Below are 14,142 nucleotides of genomic sequence, written 5' to 3' on the forward strand. Positions count from 1 at the left end.
TGTTTAGTGTGTTAATCATATTACGCGGAGAAATTGCGTTCAACGAAATTTCTCTTTGCTTTTCGATTTAAAGAGACTCATAAAAATGCGGAAGATTTGACCTCTGGGAACTAACAAGACTTACGAGGCAACGCCTTGATTATACTTATGCGAAACAATTTTTACACAGGTTGCCCAAAATATACCACTTTCGTCTTTCCACCATCCGTCAGTGCAAAAATTTTGATTATAGTCTTCTCTTAGATAATCTCGATTTATCTTATTTTTTTGGTTACAAGTCGGCAATTACTAGGCAACCTATGATTAGACCATGCCGCAAAGGGGCCGCACTCCCGAACCAGAAGAAGCCACAGGGCCAGTTTTAATTTAGCCCTTATACATTAACCTCCACGCAAGACAACACTCCTCGATCATGTTTGTTGACAATGCTCCCAATTTCGTGCATTACCGTCCGTCAAAATTTTTGGGTCAGTGGATGAGTGACGACTTTTCGCTGATTACGCTATCACCGATCAGTTGCATGAAGGTTGCAAACTCGCAGCACGTGCGGACTTGGTCACTCTCGACTCCGAACTCACACTGGTCACTTTTGGCGCGTTTTCCTTACCTTCCCTTTAAACGGTACCCCGAGCGAAATCCTGGCTGTCGTGGGTGGCAAAAAATCCAAAAATCAAAAGATATGGGTCACCTGTACTATTTATTCGCACCTCACACTAGTGTCGACAAAACACTGTAACGATTTTCGTTGGACGAGAGGGGTTCACGCACTCTCTTAACGAGATTCGAACGGCTAATGGCGTAGTCCCCGCGCGTTTTGCCGGTTTTACGGCCGCCAGTCTGAGTGGGGTCCTGTGCAGCGCAGCGCTTCGATTGGCCCCGGAACTACGTCACTATTCATAGTCCGGGTCGATTGTTAACGTTCTTTCTATTCATTTCATTTGCGGTGGTTTTGGTTTACCTGCGGTTTGTTTGGGTCCCGGGTTTAAGTCGGTGGGTGGTTGTCTGGGGAAGTGCTACTAGACGGGTAGCAGTGATGTTGGCGGATGACTACACGTGTTTCGATTTGTTAAAAGGTCGCCTTCAGGTTAATGCAAGGTTGTGCAATTGAGTCGAGATAAGAATAGCTGCCGATACCTTTGTACGAAAGTAAAAGTTTGTTTTGTTGGGTAGATGAATGGGGTCGGGAACGGTGCTGGCGATGGTTTGTTTCGACCGGAGGGACTTCTGTGCGAAAGAAGAAATACGACAGGAATTCAAAAATTCGCGGCTAATTTTTTTCTTTTTAATGTGGTGGTTTTTTGTTTTGTTTACGCTTTGTTTGGTGATTGATCTTACAAAAATAGACTGTCGAGAGAAAGCTCACTTGTGTGGACACGAGCATGATCCTCTAGCAAAATATTTCCCTCTTTTATGCAGCTGCTCGTTTTTTCACGAATATAATGTTGGACGTCCATATAATTAAAGTCTTAACGTTTCCTGCAATCGAATTTTACAATGCCGTCGTTGGCAGCAGGAAATTACTGTGTTTCCATTATCTGGTGTATTGTAATGAGCTCAAGCTTCGTCGGAGGATGGATAAATGTGATTCTCGATAAAACCCCACAACTGTTTGAAAAAAGTTTGCTCCCCAGTGTTTTTGCTCGGCAAACGCGACACTTCCTTTTCAAATGTCATTTCATAACCCTGTGAAGAAGATATAAATTTAAGGACCTTGGCATATTATATTGTACAAAATATAAGTCTGTATTCTCAAATTCCCCTAATGAAAACATCATTATTATTATTATTAAACCAGTTAGATTATTATTTTTCGTTTTACTATGAGAACGGATAAAAGTATTGAAATTCGGTACACGCCATTGCTTTTAGCTTAAAAGAAGAAGTTTAATTTAGTACACTGCAAATATGACGCAACTTATTATTTTTTTTTTTTGATAGACCATTAAATTACGGTTACAATTGTTTGGTCGTGTGGGTGCTTGCCTGGGAAGGAAGGAACAACTAGATGGTTAGCACTGATGTCAGTAATGACTACATGTGTTTCAATCTGTTAAAAGGTCGGCTTCAGGTTAAATGCAAGGTTGTGCAATTGAGCCGACATTTGAACGGGTGCCGATACCATTGTAAGAAAGTAATTAAGAGTTTGTTTTGTTAGGTAAATGAATGGGATGGGAGAACAACAGTGGCCATGTTTTGTTTCAACTCACACTTTTGTGTGAGGGAGTTTCGACATGGTTTAACGAGGGCGCCTTTATGAAGGACTGTATTTTTCTTTTTAATACGAATGGTTTTTTGTTTTAGGTATTTACTCTTTGTCGAGTGATTGATATTACAAGAGAATTAATTTTTTTAATAATTTTTAAATTTGAAAGCTAATACCACTCACTTGAGTGGAATTATTAGACTAAAATTTTTGGTTTGGTTTTTCGACATTTCTCGTACAAGTGTCTAGCATTTCTAAAAATTTTGCGACCATGAAGGTTACAGCGAAGTGACTGCATGTTCAAAGCAGTTGGATTTAATATGCAAAATTCAGGAAAACATCCCAAAATATAGCGCACGGTCATCAGTATCTCTCATTATATTAGAGATAAGAAAAATTCAAAATGTACGGTTTTTTTGAACAGCTTATTTTCAACTAAGAGTGTTTTATTTTTGAAGGGCAGCAGATAACTTATTTTTTTTTAAGTAAAGCACTCTATATTTTGCCTTTGTTTTCTTAACATACATAACCATCTTTTCACAACAAGAAACTTAGAACATGATTAAAATGGTACATTTTTGCAAGGAAATATAGATTTTGCAATTATGGGGCGCAGCTTAATTACAAGATTGATATTTCCGTATACAAATTTTCCATTTTGAACATGTTTTAAGTTTCATGTTGTGAAAAGAAGTCGACATATATTAAAACAAAAAAGCAAAATATAAGCCCGCCCACCCGCCCTATCTCAATTGTGATGATTTTTTTATTCGTTGTGAATCAAGTGGGCGGAGCTTATCGGCAAAATATTTGTTCCTTTACAAGAAATTAAAAATATGTTCTTGAGTATCGTCTTGTTAAAAAAATACAATGAATATTAAGAAAACAAGGTAAAATATAGACCCCGCCCACCCACCCCATCTCAATTGTGATGATTTTTTTTATTCTTAGAAACTTAAAACACGTTTAAAATAGTAGATTTTTATAACGCATTATGAATTTTGCAATAAGGATCCGGCTCTCGGCTTACGACGAATAAAAAAATCATCGGAATTAAGATAGGGCGGGTGGGCGGGGCTTATATTTTGTCTTTTTTTTTCTTAACATGTACATAGCCATCTTTTCACAACAAAAAAAAAACATGTACATTAAGAAAAAAAGGCTAAATACAGACCTCGCCCACCCACCCCATCTCAATTGTGATGATTTTTTTCATTCTTAGAAAGATAAAACACGTTTCCAATAGTAAATTTTTCCAAGGCATTATGGATTTTGCAATTAGGATCCGCCTCTCGGCTTACGACGAATAAAAAAATCATCGGAATTAAGATAGAGCGGGTGGGCAGGGCTTATATTTTGCCTTTTTTTTTTCTTAATATACATAACCATCTTTTAACAATAAAAACATGTACATTAAGATAAAAAGGCTAAATATATACATAATATGCCTTTTAGCTTTATTAGATTTACGTTTTATTTTTGAAATTAGGATTATTAGACGCGGTCATCCGGCTCAAAGGACCAAATTTATGTGCGATCTTTCAACCGTCTCAAAGTACTAAAATGATCATAATAATACTTTATTGACAGAATATTATACTTGAAATCAGATCCTTTAACAACGTTCCTAGAAAACCTCATAAATTTACATTTTTGCCTGTTTAGCTTAAGACTACTATGTGAACACCATATTTTCAAGTCTTTTGGAACTAAAATATAATCAAGTAAAGAATGACTATTTTGAAATACATGTTTTACGTCGTTAACATATGGATGAAAAGGATAGGCCCCAAATGGGAACCGTGTGGAACACCAAAACTTGCGTCAATTGATTTAGATAATGTACCATTAAATTCTGCCTGTAACTTACGATTTGACAAATAGCATTCCATCCATCCAAGCAAAGGATCGTAGATACCAAATAGTTTTAATTTATCCAATAAATGTTTAATGTTGACTGAATCGAATGCTTTGCCAACATCAGTAAATACATATACAATATAATTCAGATCCCAGCTCATTCATACTTGTGTGAAATTCCGTGAATAGAAATAAATTAGTGGTAGTTGATCTCCCACTGAAAAAACATTTTGCTCACCTACAATAGTTTATTTTACAGTAGCAAATAAAATATCTGCAACAATTTCATCAAATATCTTAGGAATAAACGGTAATTTAAACACACCACGATAATTACTAATGATATTTTTAGAGCTAGTATTTCCATGACAATTTTTTTCCAAAAATCTGGAAATACAGATAAGGACAATGATTTGTAGAACATTATTTGTAGTGGAGTAATTAGAGCAAATAGACAATTTTTAAGAAAGATCGCAGGAATACCATCTGGTCCTGGGTCACTGGAATTATTAGAGGATTCCACTTGTTCCAAAATATCATCATAAGTAATATGAATAAAACTTAAAACTAAGGATGTATCACAAAAATAAGTATCACAGATATTAACATTGGGATCAAGATGACTAAATATACAGGGTTATTCAGCTAAGATGACCCATTTGTGTTTTTAAACTAGGCAACGCATAATGCCGATTCCACTTGAGCCTGAATTATGAAAAATGTTTCATAATTGAATTGTATCAAGGTTTGCTTAAAGTGCCTCTTACGTCTCCCTATATGGCTCTCTAACAACTTGAATGGACTTCGGTTTTTATCCATCCTATCATTATACAAATTGTATAACTCCACGTTCGTTCTCCTCTGCCATATTCCTTCCACCTTTTTGTCCCCAAAAATTTTTTGGAGCACGTTTCGTTCACACACACCTAGCATTTATTCCTCCTCAACTCCCATCACCCATACCACACTCCCGTAAATAACTATCGGTCTTATTATTGTCTTATATATTCTGACTTTGGTGGCTTTCGAAATATTAGTAGTCGCTAGGATACTGTTTAGCGAGTATAGGCACCTATTTCCCTGGGATAACCTAGTTGCTATCTCTTCACTCATACCCGGTACCTTCGTATTGAATAGCATTGACGAATGGCGACAGGGGGTCCCCTTGCCTCAAAGCCTATTTTACATGAAATTCTCTGGACTCTTCATACTAATCTAATTAGTTTGTTCTCTACCCCTATGATGACTGGTGTACCTGCTCTCTTTATCGTACGCCTGCTTAAAATCCACAAACATTACATGTGTCTTGAGCTTGTTGTCGTAGCTTTCAGCCTGGATTTGGCGTAGCGCAAAAATTTGGTCTATTACGGATCTACTTTCTCTAAAACCACACTGATATTCTCCTATACTACTCTCGATCTGTGCTGCTATTCGATTTTTTATACACGTCCGTATTTATTTTGTGGACCACACAATGTGCCTCTATAGTTTTAATATTCTAACTTTCATCCTTTTTTGTGTATTTTACAATTCATTACAATAAAAAGAAACAAATTTATTGCGGTTAAACATCACAGTTAATCTTGAAAATGTTCACCATTTTGTTTAAGGCCCATTGTTCAATTTCATGTTGCAACAGAAACTCTTGACTGCAGAGGAAATTTTGTCAAAGATGTTTGCCGATTCTGCTCAAGTCGTCTCAAATCATCAACAACTTCCTCAGATACTCAACGTCTTCCCCGATGTTTCTCTTTGTTAACATCGCCAGTTCGAACAAATCTGTTGATTACATCTTTAATGTGTAATGTGAGCGTCTAACGATGTTTTTCTACCGCCCACGTTTTTTGGTTTTCTAATAGAGCTATTAACGCACGCAAATGACGTCACAGCAGTTCGTTAATAGCGGAAAGGCGTTCTTTAATAGATCTGGTGTAATTTAGATCGGTAAAATTGGTAGCAATGACGAGAAATGTCAGGTGAATGTCAGTGGCAAATCTAAACTTAAAATTTCCCACGTTTCCGGACGCGTAACTTCTTAGCAAGACATTTTAGCCAATTTTAAATTACGAAAACTCGAATTGATTCGAATTACAATTGTTGTTGTGAAAATTCGAACCTCAAATATTTCGTGGTTAGTGTCAGACCAACTCATCACCAACCACGACAAAAGTCCCCAGATTAAAAAAAATGCAAATTTTAATTACATTTTGGGAAAAAACGTGTGCGGTAGAAAAAATAGTATAAATAACTCGTTCATAAGGCCATTGAGGCACTCATCCTTTATATAACTCGCGGCTTCGCCGCTCGTTCTATAAACTTGGATTCGTGCCTCAATGTTTGCCTTATGAAACTCGTTCTTTAATATACTATTCTTGCATTATTAAAACACGGTATTTGGCCAGATATTCTTGCTTACAAGCGGTTACAGAATACACTCACTCTTCGTTTACGAAGTCCCATGGCGATAAAAAGAAAGAACAATGAAAATGTCTTGTTCATCAGAATAAACCATTTTCACAGTGTTCGCTTCCTAGCACCAGAACATTACTTATACAGGGTAACACAAAATTAGTGAATTAGGAAATTGATGTTTTCATCAAATCATGGATGGTTCAGCCTATTCAAGTTAATATACATGTCCTTGATAAAATGTTGATGACGTCATTCCAAAATTTTGTTACGGAAGAACTTCACTTGAAACACACGCGTAACATGCTCCTTTACCTGTACTTCAACAGTGCACATTTATCTTTATTCTAATTTATAGGATTTATCACTAAAATTTTATAATTTTGCGAAGGAGTCGTATTTGTTCGATTGTACTTTATAGGCAAGGGAAGTTCTGTAGAAATAATCTTCGATCACATTTTTTTTAGTGTGCGCCAGTTAAATTTTATATAATAACACGTTACGCCATAAATTTCAGTTTTCTAGAAGAAATAAAGAGATAGATATATCTTAGTTAAACGTTTTCCCTTGTACATGAAAATTATGAAAGTACTTCTAAATTATTATGAAATTTTGAAACTTACTAAAATAAACAGCAGTTGCTTCCATATTTTTTCAACTTATTTTAGTGCTTTCGAAAATACACTGCCAGACAAAAAAACCGGACACTTAAATGTGTGATTACCTGCAACTGGTCGAACTTTTATAAAAAATATTCCAAAAAGCAAAACATTTATGTATTCATTAACAGAAATTTTACTTTGTATATATATGTGGAAATAGCAAAAAAAGCAAAAGAAAGTTATTATACTAAACATGGCGTAAAGTTACAAATATTCAAATGTCCGGGTATTTTGGTCTGACAGTGTATAATATAATTTGGACGGTAATGAATCCGTAAACTTAAAAGTTTAAGTTGAAGTTTTTTTTGTATCACCATTAATTTACAGTGAAGTTCACAATTAAAAGATTCTTATTACGCCGCTTTAAATTTAAAACTCAGCCTCGTAAATCGTTAAACAATTCCCTTAAACACCTTTGCTTACTCTAAAGTCGCATTATTAATCCCCACAACTGTGCCTGTGGTTAGCGACAATATTGATTGCGGTTTCGAGTGAATTTATCGGGCGTCATAATTCAAAGAAATTTCTCGAAGTTTGAAATTACTTAGCTTGTAGTTACAAAATAATTATTATTAATTAGAAATAATTAATTGTAACAATGGAGGCAGAGTGGTGGTATAAAAAGTGTACTGAGAAAAGGAGAGAAAAGATGTTCAAGTTGAACTTTCAAAGTTATAAGTGGAATGAAAACAAAAAAAAAAAAAATTAAATCTGGGGATACTTTTTATAGATCGTAGTACAAGCGTGTCGTTAAGGTTAAAAATTTATATAAATATGTGACTTTATAATCAACATATTATTAATATTCAGTTATTGCCCGTTGGGTTTAGTTAAATTAAATAGTCACACGAACAAACGCATATCAATAACAAAATGAGATCTTTAATTTTGCAATAAACTGTATTTATTTATGACGTAATTATGAACTTAAACCAAAGTCAATGTACTCGTATGCATTTATAGCAACATTTTTTCTTAACACAAACATTATTGAAATAGTTTCTTTGCTTTTAAACAAACCTTGAAAATACTGAAAGTCTAAAAAACTCGTGTTTGTGACACCTTTGAGAGTTCAGCGCATTTGCAACTTAACACACTTACTTAAGTCACACTACATACTAGACTAGACTATTTTCAAAAAAACCCTTCATGTTTTCCAATACTACGTGGAATGCGAGAAGTGCTAGATGTCTAGCACTGATTGCCTGGTGTCGGCATTTAACGACTACACATGTTTCGATCTCGTAAAGGTCGCCTTCAGGTTAAAAGCAATGTTGTGCAACTGAATCGGCGATAAGAATAGGTGCCGATACCTTGGCGAGATAGTAAGAAAGTAAAAGTTCGTTTTGTTGTTGGAACGAAAGCCATCTTTGTTTCGTTTCAACTTCTCAAACTTTTGTCTGGTGGAGGTTTGGCTTGAGGGAGGAGACATCTACATTTTTGTGTGAAAAATGAAGTTATAAAGTGTAAATGAAACTTGTTATGATAAAATGATGTCGTTATTTTTGAAGTTTATGTGCACTAGACGAAATAAATTATGCTTGAAATTGTTACTGTGACATCAGCTAACAATAGGAATTGGATAATATTCGGGTTTCAGGTAGTTGTAAACTTTTTATGACATCATAGTTAATTTAATTTACTGAAAAATAATCGTGTCGCTGCGAGGTTGTTGTCTCATTTGTTTCCATCACACATCTACATTAGGCAAACTATTAACATTTAAAGGAGTGCAGGTGGTTTGTTACATAACTAAGAATTGTTCAAATAATATTAGCGATTTGTTGGGATTTTTTGTTTTATGGTGAGATTGTTGGTTTCATTTGAGGGATGGCAATTATGACGTGAGTTCAAGGTTCAAGATTTTTTTAATTATAATAATTAAGAGATTAAAAACAAACAAAAAGTAATAAATGCCCGCGGTGTTGTTAAACGTAATTAATAAAAATTTAAATCAAATGTTATTACAACTTATTACTTACTTTCAGAATCAGGAATATAGACATTGTACGTTATACAGGCTAATTTCAGCAAGCTACATATTTTCTTATAATTTCAAACAACGTTTTCGTGCTGCACAAACAAACGAAAAAAATGGGAAGGGTAATTTTATATGTAATATACTGAGAAAGTTTGTGTATTCATAACAATAGTATTATTTTCAGTAACGGCTAAGTGAGACGATTGAGGAGAAAGATCTGTTTCGACACAATTGGTCTGCAATAACAAATACAGGACCGTACTCGGAAAAAGTATCTTAAAAAACATTTTGCTTACCCTAAAAAAGAAACTCGACGGATTTGTCAACTGAATAATTATTTGCATCATTAAACCGTAGAGTGACATTTACAATACATTAATTAAATTCACTAATTAGTTTGAAAATGTCAAAACTTTACGTCACTTAGTAACTGATTGATGTTACGTTAATTGGTTGATTTTCGTCAGGTACTTTAAAAAAGACCGATTCAGTTGGTGTTTTTTTAAAAAATAACAAAAAAGTGTAAAATTCAACCCAATAATCTTGCCTGTTGACGTTAAATGTTGCTCTTATTAGCATGACAGCATTACCAAGCCACTGATTCAATCATTAACATTATATTATAATAATCTTGTATAATCTGGTCTTGACCTGACTCAATGTGACGTGACCTGGCCGACTACAGAGACAGTCTTTGTGAATGAAAATATCCTGATTACAACCCTGCTCTTCTCCAGAACAGAGTCACCGAACAGTTTACATTACACCCTTCGTTAGGGGATAACAGATAAATTGATTTTTGTCGTCTTACACATCTGTTCTAGAACTTTGTTTACAAAAAGAGACACAAGGAAAATCTAGGGGTAGTACGGGAATTGTCATCACTTTTGCAATTATATTTGAGTAGTTTTATCCTAAACCGATTTTAAATATTAAATAAAAAACTAAAAACTATGGCGAATGGTAAATTTTATCTTTTCTCGACGTTTCTTGGCTCCTAGAATATGAAAAAGTAGGTCCCCATCTCTGTCTGGAACCTCCGCCATATTTAATGTATGCGCTTCTGAAAAAATGTGTTAATTTTTGAAGAAATGAAGCAGAAAATTACTACTGGAAGTCAAAAAATCTCTTTAGGTAGTTTTCGAATGTGATCGATAAAAACTCGAAATTTTCATAAGGGGGAAAAAATATTGAAAACTGGAGCTTCTGGAAAAGTTGCTTAAAGGTCGACAAAAATTCTGGTATATAGATCTCGACGTACTAATTCGAAAATATATCGTATTTATGCTCCCAGAGCAATATTTTAGAAATATGTGGGTTCAAATTAATTTTTTAAATCCTAAAAATGCCATATTTCGTTGGACGATTCTGAAAGTCGAAATCTACAAAGGTTGTTGAAAGAAATTGAAGATGTGAAGGGGGAGTTTTAACGAATTGAGATTTTGAAAAAGTTGTCTAAAATTTCACAAAAAATTCTTGGATTCAAATCGCAATGTGCTAAATCAAAAAAGATAACGTGTTTATGTTTCTAGAGCAAAATTTTCGAAATATTCGGTTTAAAAGCATATTTTTCTTTTAATCTGAAAATTGCTATACCATTATACTAAGCGATTCTGGAAACATTGTGGGAGTTTTCGAAGAAAAGAGGCCGAAAATAAATTTTGGAGTTCGAAATTAACAAAAAAATCTAAAGAGACTAAAGAGGTAATTTTCGAAGGTGTGTGAGAAAAAGTCGAAAGTTTATGAGAGGATTGAAAAACTAAATTTTTGAACAAATTCGCTCAAAATCCACAAAAATTCTAGGATTTAGATTTTGAAAAGCTGATTCGAAAAATAAATCTCGACGTTCTAATTTGAAAAATATAGCGCGTTTATGTCTCTCGAGCAAAATTTTCGGAATATTCGGTTTGAAAACATTTTTTTTTTCATCTAAAAATTGCTATACCATTAGGTATACTAAGCGATTCTGGAAAAATTTTAGGAGTTTTCGAAGAAATCAGGCTGAAATTAAGTTTTGGAGTTCGAAATTAACACGAAAAAAATCTTTTTGGGTAATTTTCGAAAGTGTCTGAAAAAAAGTCGAAAGTTTATCAGGGGATTGAAAAATCGAACTTTTGAAAAAGCTCACTCAAAATCCACAAAAATTGTGAGATTTAGATCTCGATAAGCTGATTTGAAAAATATCGTCCTATTTTTAATCCTAGAATTTCCATATTTTATTAGGTGATTTTGGAAAAATGATAAGTTATCAAAAGAATGAATCCAAGTCCACAAAAAATGTAGGTAATTTTCGAAAGTTGTCTAATAAAGTCGAAATTTTCTTCTTCTCAAAAAGTAGGGTTTTGTAATAAAAAAGTTCCCTAAAAATCCACAATTATTCTGGGAAATGATCTCGACGTTTTAATTTGAAAAATATAATAATAATAATAATAATAAAGTAAATCTCTTAACAGGCCAAAAGCCCAATTACTAAGAGACAAAAAAAAAGAGACAAAAAAAAAAGTTAAAAATAAAAAAAATCAATAAAAAAACAAAAACATATACATATATTCGAACACATATTTCGAAATGTTTGTAAAACCGCCAAGCTAGACAACAGCTACCACAACTACTGTTATTCCCAAATAGGAAAGCTCTCATATTTTTACACATGTTTTTACAAAATATCGCCAAATTTTTCCTCTATTTATTACCGCATGTAGATTGTCATGGTGTATGTCACAGATATCACTTATTAAGTTTGTATTATTACAGATTACATAGAAAGGTGAGCTTTTCATGATGTTTGAACGACACCTTGGTAGTTGAAAGAATCTGATTTGGCGAGTGCCTATTCAAGGTACATGAAATTTAATAAGATTTAAGGTTTCCATATCATCAATCTTTCCATGCAACAACTTGTATAAATACACAATAAAGAATCTACATTAAATTCATGTAGTAGCTCATTCTGCCCATAGTTTCGCACCGGATATTCACTATGACTCTTGTAGTATAAAAATTTTAAGAATCTGCGCTGAACACCCTCCGAAATAAGCGACTGATATGCATAAAACGGATAAAAAATTAAAGAGCAATACTCTAATTTTGATCTCACAAGAGCAAAGTATAGACATTTTAACGCAATCAAATTGCTAAAACCTTTACAAACTCTGATAATAAATCCTAGCTTCTTAAAAGCTGAGTTTACAACATTTTAGACGTGTTCTCTAAAAATCATTTTATTATCAAAAATTACACCCAAATCTGTAACTTTTTCGGAACAACAAATAATAATTCCATTTAAGATGTACTGAAAAATAAATTGCAACTTCTTTCTAGTAAAGGATACCACAAGACACTTTGAAATGTTTAGAGCAAGACCATTTAACCCACACCAATTAATGATGTTGTTGATATCCCTTTGAAGCAATATGCCGTCCTCATGTGTATTAATTTTCCTGTATACTTTTAAATCATCAGCAAATATTGAACATTCCGAATGTTGTATAACATCAACAATATCATTGATATACAGTAAGAAAAGCAAGGGTCCCAAATTGGAACCCTGTGGAACTCCAGCAACAATATAGCGTGTTTATGTTTCTAGAGAAAAATTTTCGAAATATTCGATTTGAAAACATTTTTTTTTTATCTAAAAATTGCTATAGCATTATACTATTATACTAAGCGATTCTAGAAAAATTGTAGGAGTTTTCGCAGAAGTGCGGCTGAAAATAAGCTTGGGAATTCGAAATTAAAAAAAAAATCTTTTTAGGTAATTTTCGAAGGTGTGCGAAAAAAAGTCGGAGTCATTTATGAGGGGATTGAAAAATTTAACTTTTGAAAAAATTCGTTCAAAATCCGCAAAAATTCTGGGGTTTAGATCTCGATATCCTAATTCGAAAAAAATATCGTCCAATTTTTTATTCTAGGATTTCCATATTTTATTAGGTGATTTTGGAAAAATAGTAAGTCATCAAAAGAATTAATCAAAATCCACAAAAAAAAAGGTAATTTTCGAAAGTTGTCCAGTAAAGTCGAAATTTTTTTCTTCTCAAAAAGTGGAGTTTTGTTATAAAAAAAATCCCAAAAAATCCACAAAATTCTGGGAAATAAATCTGAACGTTCTAATTTCAAAAATATAGCGTGTTTATGTTTCTAGAGCAAAATTTTCGGAATATTCGGTTTGGAAACTTTTTTTTTTTAATTTAAAAATTGCTATACCATTATACTAAGCGATTCTGGAAAAATTGTAGGAGTTTTCGAAGAAATGCGGCTGAAAATAAGTTTGGGAATTCGAAATTAAAAAAAAAAAAATCTGTTTAGGTAATTTTGGATGGTGTGTGAAAAAAAGTCGGGAGTCATTTATCAGCGAATTGAAAAATTGAACTTTTGAAAAAATTCGCTCAAAATCCACAAAAATTCTGGGATTTAGATCTCGATATGCTAATTCGAAAAAAATATCGTCCAATTTTCAATTCTAGGATTTCCATATTTTATTAGTCGATTTTGGAAAAATGGTAAGTTATCAAAAGAATGAATCGAAGCCCTCACAAATCTAGTTAATTTTCGAAAGTTGTCCAATAAAGTGGAAATTTTCTTCTTATCGAAAAATAGAGTTTTTTAGAAAAGTTCCCTAAAAATGGAAAAAAGCAAAATGTTCGGAATATTCGCATTTTTTCTCCTAAAAAATTGGTGTGCCATTATATTAAGGGATTCTGAAAAAATGGTAGGAGTTTTCGATGAAATAAGGCCGAAAATAAATTTTGGAAGTCGAAAAAATCGAAAGTTTACGAGGAGATTGAAAAATTTAACTTTTCAATAAGTTCGCTCGAAATCCACAGAAGTTCTGGGATTTACAACACGATATGCTGATTTGAAAAATCTAACATGTTTATTGTTGTCTCATTTTTAATCCTGAGATTTCCATATTTTATTAGGTCATTTTGGAAAAATGGTAAGTTATCAAAAAAATGAATCGAAGTGCACAAAACTCTCTAGATAATTTTCGAAAATTGTCCAATAAATTCCAAATTTTCTTCTTC

General features: G+C 33.3%; 2 protein-coding genes across 2 annotated transcripts in view; one reads left to right on the forward strand and one right to left on the reverse strand.

Annotated features, from left to right (window-relative positions):
- LOC135130112 (protein unzipped) overlaps nucleotides 1-819 on the reverse strand; it is a 34,607-nt gene extending 33,788 nt beyond the window's left edge. The window contains exon 1 of the mRNA XM_064057440.1: nucleotides 608-819. The gene's annotated coding sequence lies outside the window, so the exon portion shown is untranslated. The remainder of the gene's footprint in view (nucleotides 1-607) is intronic.
- LOC135130006 (mitoguardin) overlaps nucleotides 1-14,142 on the forward strand; it is a 357,387-nt gene that overhangs the window by 288,126 nt on the left and 55,119 nt on the right. The window lies entirely within an intron of this gene.

The sequence above is a fragment of the Zophobas morio genome, unplaced genomic scaffold (assembly GCF_036711695.1).
Source record: "Zophobas morio isolate AGI-343-1 ecotype UQ-CSIRO unplaced genomic scaffold, CSIRO_AGI_Zmor_V1 ptg000017l, whole genome shotgun sequence".
In the NCBI taxonomy this organism is placed as follows: Eukaryota; Metazoa; Arthropoda; class Insecta; order Coleoptera; family Tenebrionidae; genus Zophobas; species Zophobas morio.